Source organism: Schistocerca cancellata, chromosome 4 (genome assembly GCF_023864275.1).
Source record: "Schistocerca cancellata isolate TAMUIC-IGC-003103 chromosome 4, iqSchCanc2.1, whole genome shotgun sequence".
NCBI lineage: Eukaryota > Metazoa > Arthropoda > Insecta > Orthoptera > Acrididae > Schistocerca > Schistocerca cancellata.
The window spans coordinates 385,342,527-385,352,170 of NC_064629.1; positions in this window are offsets into that span (position 1 = coordinate 385,342,527).

Genomic DNA, 9,644 nt, shown 5'->3' on the forward strand with positions numbered 1-9,644 from the left:
AGGACATCACACACACCCATGCCCGAGGCAGGATTCGAACCTGCGACCGTAGCAGTCCCGCGGTTCCGGACTGCAGCGCCAGAACCACTAGACCACCGCGGCCGGCACATCACTGTGATTGCGCTACTCAGATTCTTCTGTGACAATATTATCGGGCACATCGTTTCACGTGAGACCCAGTTCACGCTGTCCATGAGAAACTGCTCATGTGCGAACCCAGAGAAAACGTGTAGTCTGATAGGAAATCCGCAGACCATATATATGCTATCAAAGCTCAAAGGCTAATATCTGTACTAAAGATAGTACAACATTTATAAATGAAATGTTACATTCGAAGATGCTACGGGATAGAAAGAAGAATTGACGTACAGTTTGTCCGTATAAGTGGATAGCATTCAGTATCAGTTCAGAATACTTTTACTGGATTAGTTGGCCATTTGAAGTGCACCGTATGACGAACGACAGGAAAATACCTTTTCTTTGTGACATACAAGATTTCACTCTGTTTCTGTATACGAAATTTTAGTTTAGCACGTTTCTTCAAACACAGCGACAAGGCTTGTTCACAAGAACTTGTCGTGTTTCTTACAAGGAACTTCTCCTTCCGCCAGTGAGATAGGGGGAAGGTGCGCAATCGAGGAAGGCTGACGGAATCGCCATGTGTGCGCTCTTAGCGACTTGGGTGTCGTGCCCCCGCCGATACCATCTTGCCCTAATGGGATCTGTTGCTCGATTTCCCCCCAGGCAGAGGCAGGGGACGCGCTGAAAGCTTGCCTCAGCGTCCGCACCAGCCGCTCCATCTCAAACGTCGTGCCGTATTGATTCCCGACTCCCAGAAACACGCCTCACTATCACTGACTCTTATTGAGATGTATTTACTTCCGACAGTCAGATGCAGCAGCCGAGAACAATTTCAATAAAAAATCTTTTTTCAACCATTTTAAACTTAAATATAAATCGACTGTGTCCTGGAAACAGACTTACACACGTGATGGATCCATGACAATATGGAACAAGCAGTTCCGGTAGTGTAATAAGATAGGCAGATTAATGGAAGATTCTCTGAAAATTTGTCGCTCATAGTAACTTTAAAGATGATGTTTATCGCGTCATAATGGTAGCATACATTACTTAATTGCGTATAAAATCTCATACAAAATAGTACATTATACCACATATAATCGATAGAAAACAGGAATAACAGTATAACGATCACAACAGAAATTTTAACTTCACCGTACAGAAATGATATAATTTAAATCTTGATAGATACATCGACAACCAAACTCCTATCACACTACTATAAAAACTTCTTCTCTTATGTGTGATATCTAAGAGAGTGCTAACAACGTCTACTTTAGTGTCTCTCTGACTGTAATAAGCGAGAAGCGCAGTGGTGGAGACACTAGGCTCTATTATGGCTAATGATCGTCGTCCGCGCATTCACATTCAAGTTTTTCATCTTTCCCCAAATCGCTTCAGGTGAATAATTCTGTGGTCCCTTTATACTGCGACGGATGTCTCCTTTCTCAACCTTCTCCAAGCACGTCAATGACCACAATATAACGTTATATTTCTCACCTAGGACGGCTAGCGACTATAACATAAAACTCATTTTTCGTTTAACTGGGAGGATTAAATAATTTGTGTTTCACTACCCTAACAGCCAAAATTTTCAACCACCGCTAACAAATATTGATTTGTGGTTAAAACAGGGATTTCGCTTTCAGTGTAGTATCATATCCGGTTCTATTACTAAAATGAGTATAAGCATATAAAGACTAAGCGCCTCTGCAGCTTACTTGACTGGTTGTCCCCCTCTACGGGCGCTGATGAGTATCCACAACAGCCACTAACGCGCCTTACATAAAAGCTTCCACTCGAATGGGCCTTCGTCCTTCAGTAATCTGTGTAGCAATCATTTCGCATTAGTTTCCAATCTATTGTGTGCATTTAGCAGTGTTTATATACACCTGAACATGTTGATCCCATATTACTTCCTAATGGGACGCAAGCAGCAAACTGGAATAAAAAACGAGCTGTAATTGTAGCTCTGCATCAGGAAGTCTGTTCTCGAAGGACAATACAAATAAAAGTTGGTGTAGCTCAGTCCACAGTGGTGTGTAGGTATACTACCTGTCAAATGTTTTCAATCACCCATGCTAAAAACTGTATACCTTATTTCAACGTACGAACACAAACTGGATAGATCAACAAAATAAGTATTTTGTCTCTCTATCATTAAATACACCACAATATGGTTTAGATTTCAGTCTTTTCAAAATGTCCTCCGTTGTCCTTCAGAACTACTGCACGAACTCCTAGCTTTGTGGAGATAATATTTTGTATGTTTCTGCCAATATTGCAGTGCAACACGTCTGTAATTTATTCCATAGATCTTCAGCAGTAGATTACCTCAGTTCTCTGATCTCTTTGTCAAGTTCATCCCGTAAGAGTTTAATGGGACTGAAGTCAGGTGACTGACCTGGCCAAATCATATTCATCAGTTCTCTCCATTTCTCTTTTTTATTGACATACCTACAAAACGTAAAACCGTGTTTGGGATCGTTGTCCTGCTACTGAATGAATCCAATACCAATAAGTCTCTTGCAACAAGGAAGTGCATTGTCGATAAGTATCCTGTGATACCCCTCCTTGATTAACGTTCCACTGAGTCTCACTAGATCACCGACTGTATCACTAGTAAAACATCCCACGCCATGACCAACCCTCCATCACGCTTCACTATTGGCGTCACACACTGTCTCTACATACGTTCTCCACAAAGACGACGAAGTAACATTATACAATGGCTTCCCAGTAATTCAATATCAGATTCGTTCGTGAACCTTGGACCATTGCTGCACGCTCCTATTTTTATGTTTCTGTGCGCACTGCAAACATTTCACTTTATCTTGCCGGCCGGAGTGGCCAAGCGGTTAAAGGCGCTACAGTCTGGAACCGCGCGACTGCTACGGTCGCAGGTTCGAATCCTGCCTCGGGCATGGATGTGTGTGATGTCCTTAGGTTAGTTAGGTTTAAGTAGTTCTAAGTTCTAGGGGACTGATGACCATAGAAGTTAAGTCCCATAGTGCTCAGAGCCATTTTTTTCACTTTATCTTGTTTATATAATAAAGGTTGTTTGAACATTACGCAGCCCTTAAATCTTATTCACGAAGAAGGCGTTGTGCTGTCGACACAGATATCGGAGTTGTTAGCATATTATTTACTTGCTCGTGAAATTCAGACGCAGTACTAGTCCTCTAAATTTACCCTGTGCACATATTAACTGATCTTCCCTGTATGATGTTAGTCGGGGTCTTCCAGATCGCGAAACAGTTGCATAGGCACCAGTCTGCTTAATCGATTGCAATGTATACACCACTGTGGATTGGGCTACGCCTTTTGTTGGTACTGTCGTACTAGAATAGCCTTCCTGATACAGAGCTACAATTGCAGCACGTTTTTCAACTGCAATATCCCGATCCCCTCCAGTTAGGAGGTAATGTGGTATGAACCTCATCGGATAAATAAACACTGTGCTAGATGGCAGAAAACGTAATGTAAACTAATGCGAACTGATTGCTGCACAGACAGTAGAAGGAATGAGGCCTATTCGAATGAAACCGTCTTAGGTAAAGGCACGTTTGTGTGGCTGTCGATACTCATCGGCAACCTTCTATGAGAACTTCCTGTCAAATATATAACAGAAGCAGTTACTCCTTACATATTTATACTTTTTTATTCTCAGAAAAAGGATATGATTGAATATTGAAACTGAAATCCCAGTTTTAGCCACAAATCCATAGTCGTGATGTGTGATCCAAAGCTTTTGACCGGTAGTATACATAGCACTGTTCACGCAAACTGCTGAGAATACTAGAGTTTCGTTATCTGGAAGACTCCAAGTAACATCACACAGGGAAGATCAGTTCATATGTCTACAGTGTAGTCCTCAGAGAACTCGTACGACACCTGAAATTCACGAGGGAGTACATAATATGCGAGTAGCTCCAGTCTCTGTCTCAACAGTGCAGCGCCGTCTTCGTGAACAAGATTTAAAGGGGTGCATAGCGGGCAAAAACCCTTTACTACGCAAACAAAATAAGGTGAAACGATTGCAATTGGCACAGCAACATACAAACTTGACTTCTCCAAAGTCTGCCCTATGTGGTCTATTTACTGCTTTTGAGTGGGACATAGTGTTGGTTTGCTCATTATGCATTGGCAGTTACGGTACATAGGCTTCCACCTGTGTTGTCACACTTACAATATGGATGATTTGAAAATATACATAGGTGTCCGAAACAAGTAGCCATCAATAAATACACTGAAGTGTCAAAGAAACTGGAATAGGCATGCGTATTCAAGTACAGAGACATGTAAATAGGCAGAATACGGCGCTCGGGTCAGCAACTACTATATTAGAAAGCAAGTGTCAAGTGCAGTTGTGAGGCCGCTTTCTTCTGGTACAAAGGCACATTATCAAGATTTAAGTGAGTTTGAACGTGGTGTCGGCACACGAGCGATAGGACACAGCATCCCCGAGGTAGCGATGAAGTGGCGATTTCCCGTACGACCATTTCACGAGTTTACCGCGAATATCAGAAATCCGCAAAAACATCAAATATCCGACATCACTGCAGCTGGAAAAAATCCTGCAAGAACGGGACAAACGACCTGTGAAGATAATCGTTCAATATGAGAGAAGTGAAACCCTTCAGCAAATTGCTGCAGATTTCAGTGCTGGGACATCAAAAAGTGAACCATTCAACGAAACATCATCGAAATGGGTTTTCAGAGCCGAAGGCCCTCTCGTATACCCCTGATGACTGCTCAACACTTCGCCTGGGCCCGTCAACACCGACACTGGACTGCTGATGACTAGCAACATGTTGACTGGTAGGACGAGTCGTGATTCAAAATTGTATCGAGCGGATAGACGTGTAAGGGTACGAAGACAACCTCGTGAATACATGGATCCAGAATGTCAGCAGGATACTGTTCAAGATGATGGAGGCTCTGTAATGGTTTGGGACGTGTGCAATTTGAGTGATATGGGACCCCTGCTAAGTCTAGATACGACTCTGGCAGGTGACACGTAGGTAAGCATCCTGTCTGATCACCTGCATCTTATCATCTCCATTGTGCATTCTGACGGACTTGGGCAATTCCAGCAGGAAAATTCGACACCCTGCAGGTCCAGAATTGCTACAGAATGGCTCCAGGAACATTCTTCTGAGTTTAAACACTTCCGCTGGCCAACAAACTCCCCAGTCATGGGAATTATTGAGTTTGTCTGGGATACCTTGCAACGTCCTTTTCAGAAGAGATCTCCACCCCATCATACTCTTATGGATTTATGGACAGCCCTGCACGATTCATGGCGTCAATTCCATCTAGCACCACTTCAGACTTTAGTCGAGTCCATGCCACATCGTGTCGCGGCACTTCTGCGTGCTCGCGGGGGCCCTTTACGATATTTTGCAGGTGTACCAGTCTCATTGGCTCTTCAGCGTAAAAAAGAAAAGATACTTCTTAAGGCAACTTTGGAGTAAGCTACAACTATTAATTCCAAATAAAATGAAGCCTGTAGCTACGGTCTAAGGTGTTATTCAAGGACGAATTTAGTTTTGAACTACTGAAAAGCCATCGTCGAATGATTATTCGTCGACTTTGTGGAGAACGTATGAAGAGACACTGTGGGACAACGATGGAGCATGATGCAGTGTCGGTCATGGTGTAGAGATGTTTTACGAATGATGAAGTCGCTAATCTAGCGAGAAATGATTTGGTCAAGACAGTTATCTGACTTAAGTCCCACTGAACTCTTATGGGGTGAACTTGACAGACAGATCAGAAAACAGAAGTCATGTAACGTTGAAGATCTACGGAACAATTTACAGACGTCTTAGACTGCAACATCTGCAAAAACACTAGAAAACCTTATCCCCAGAATGCCAAGAGTTCGTGCAACAGCCGGCCGGAGTGGCCGTGCGGTTCTAGGCGCTGCAGTCTGGAGCCGAGCGACCGCTACGGTCGCAGGATGGAATCCTGCCTCGGGCATGGATGTGTGTGATGTCCTTAGGTTATTTAGGTTTAATTAGTTCTAAGTTATAGGCGACTGAAGACCTCACAAGTTAAGTCGCATAGTGCTCAGAGCCATTTGAACCATTTTTGTTCGTGCAACTGTTCTGAGGGAAAAAGAAGGATACTTAGACTGTATTGCACGTTGTGATTCAGGAAGAAAATATTTATTTTGTTGGTCTATTTAATTTGTAAGATGTATTTGCAGTTGAAATAAAGTACACTCCAAGTAACAAAAAATACACAGTATGAGGGAATTATTCAAATGAAACGGAAATCGATAGTAGTGATGTACATGTGTAGACAAACAAATGATTAAAATATCAGAAAAAAGAATAATTTATTCAAGGGAAAGAGCTTCACAAATTGAGCAAGACAGTATTGCGTTGGTCCACCTCTGGCCCTCATGCAAGCGGTTTTTCGGCTTGGAATTGGTTGATAGTGTTGTTGGATGTTCTTCTCAGGGATATCGTGCCAGGTAAGTCCGCATTGTGCCGATTGCCCTTGAAGGAGGCGGTTAACAGAAGATATACTGACATATACCGTCGTTCCCGCACATTCTCATGGGTCACTTATCACGGAATATGCGTTTTAGATTTTTACATTCTCATATTTCTGCTTTAAAGTTAATCCCAATCAGACTATACTAAATTATTTTTAAAAATCTTCGTACCCGGATTCGTTAGTTATCCAGTCCGCTTGCTACTGTGGTATCTCAGCACTGTATGGCTGCATGTATTTTATTTCAGTTACCTGGGCGCCATGATCTTAGATACAATTAACTATTGGGCAAATGTGCTTGCTTTGGCCTTCAAATATAAAAACACTACCAATCGGTATTCTACTAGAATAGCGCAACAGTATTCGACTAGGAAACTGCAACAGACAATCGTCAGCGAGTTTGATCTACAATTGGAGAAAAAATATCAGTTGCAGCGTCCTCCTCAGACATAAATAATAGACACAGCATTAACTGCAGAAGGATTGGGGTAGTGGGATGAACCTCCAAGACAACAAATAGGTTTACCCACTGTGATTTGACCGTAGAGTTCACTCGAAATTAGCTTTTGTTGCTCTGAGTAATTCAAAGCTATATTTGTTTGGTACTAGGTGACAGGTGTCGAATTCCAAATACCGAATTCAAACCAAAAATATGTTAGGCCGTTATACCAGTTCGAGAACCGAATATTCGTTTCCAGTGCGCACATTCCTATGAAGCAGTTTTCGAAGATTTTAGAAAAATGTTGTTATCAAAGTGATTTTTCTTAATAACATGTAGTAAATTTTGTAGTATGCATTAACACAGAGAATAATGTAAATATTTTGTACCCACAAGTGTCTATATACCAATACTCAGCAAACCATGAAGTGAGACGAACTATAGTTTTGTGATTATCTTACTCTCGGCGCTTAACGTCAACGTGTTCGTGGGTAAATGATTGGTTTTCACAGGATCTCACCTCACATTCCATTGGCAATTTTTTTTTCAAACTGGCCATCGTTCACAGGGAAACGTTTCATATCAGAAAACATGTTCATCTGTTGTATAAGTAACAGGGTATTCCGGCAACTCTGATATTACTGATTTACGTAATCTTCTTCAATGGGTATATTCAAAGGGCAGCAGATGAAGCTATGGATAAACAGAGAAGTATAGGAGGAATTAAAATTCATAGTAAGAAAATTGATATGCAGAGATTTGCCAATGATATCGCCGGGTTAAGTGCAAAAGCAAATCAATTCAAGGTGATGCTGGCCCAGATGAAGTCCACCGTCAGTTCTTCCTACAATACGAAAATTAATAGAGTTAAAACAAAAGTCTTAGTGGGTTAGCGCTCACTTAACAATGAGCGACTGAAGACTGTCGAAACATTTGCCTACCTAGTGAGTAAAACGGCATCAGACGGAAGGTCTGATACTGCAAGCCGAAGCACTAGATATATTTCGTAGGTCCTAGCTCACTTTTTTCTAAGCTAGCTAGCGTTTTGTCTCACTTTGGTGAGCCAAAAATTTCAGTATCTTGTAAAAAGTTACCTAGAACCTACCAAATATATCTACTATAATCCATTTTTTAGGTCTAACTCATTTATTTTCAACTAAGAAACACTTATTTTAGTATCATTTACTTAATAAAATTCTAAAAAATGAGAATATCTCCTTATCACGTTCACTTATTATTAAAAAAATTTCTCACTAAGGGTGAAAATAAGATAATAAATAATATTTTCTGAAAATAGGTGAATGTAAGAATACAAATAAAAATATTTTCAGAAAAAACATAAATACAAACGGTTTTTATAAATTCAATTCTTTACATAAAATTTATGTAATTCTTTCTTTTTGAGCAGCCGTAAAATTTTTATAAACTGTTGGTTTTTCATATTGCTTGAGTGCTTTCTTGACTAATCTTCTACCACATTCACGAGTAAACTTAATTTGTGGTAGTCTCTTTTTACATTCTTTAGATACATTACAATATCCATCTATTCAATATTTATCCTTATAAAATTCATTAATATTCCTTTTATCTAGACCGTCACCACATCACTTTAGCTGTTTGCTATTGTCCATTTAAATGATATAAATTTAATTGGAAAAATAAAACTTTTATTAATTTCACATAGTGAATTCCCGATCGTGAAATTCATTATTTTTACTTTTAAATGTCTTCATTCCTCTATATTTTAGTTCATCTATCCATCTTCAGTTAACTGAAAATACCAGTCAGCAATTAATTTGGAATATCTATGTGGTAAAATTACCTCTAACTCGTTACTTAGTTCAATACAAATTTTTATCTCCATATCTGGTATTTAAGTATTCACATCCAGTAACATCATGTGAAACAACTATCTCTAACTCTCTTATTTTCTTAATGTCTTTCGAGACATTAGCATTGTTCATCTTCTTCATTAGTTTCCATTCATGTAGAAAAATTTTTATTACACGGTTTTACGATTTGTAGTGTCTGTATGGTGCTGTATTTCTTTTATTTTCCAAAATATGTCCTTTATCACCGTGTTGGCTCAAGGCTTTCTTGTTTAAATCAACAGTGCATATTTCAGGTTTTTCACTTCGAATCATACAAATTTTCCTGTACCGATCTCTGTTGTTAACAATCTTTATAATCTTCTATGCTTATTCTATTTTTAGTAATACATCTCTTAACTCCTTTGGATTTATTCTGTATTTTATCATCAATTTTATATGCATACATATTTGCTCATAAACCACAAAATTCTTCCATTGTTTTTCCATTGCATTCGTCTGTCAGTTTTCTTAAAATTTTCTTCTTTACTTGTGGAATATTGTATATATTATCTCTTGGATAATCACTTGTATCAAAGTAATCAATCATCGATTTTATGTCTTCGAAGAAATGTTGAGCTTTTGTAATGTACATATAACTGTCCATATCTTGATATCAGAACACAATATTTTCTCCATATATTCATACCCTTCTTGTATATGTCCTATTAGGTACAGAATCTGGCGAGTGCATGATTTGGCAGGATTAAAACGAACTTGTTAAAAAACATGTTTCATATCTATAGAGT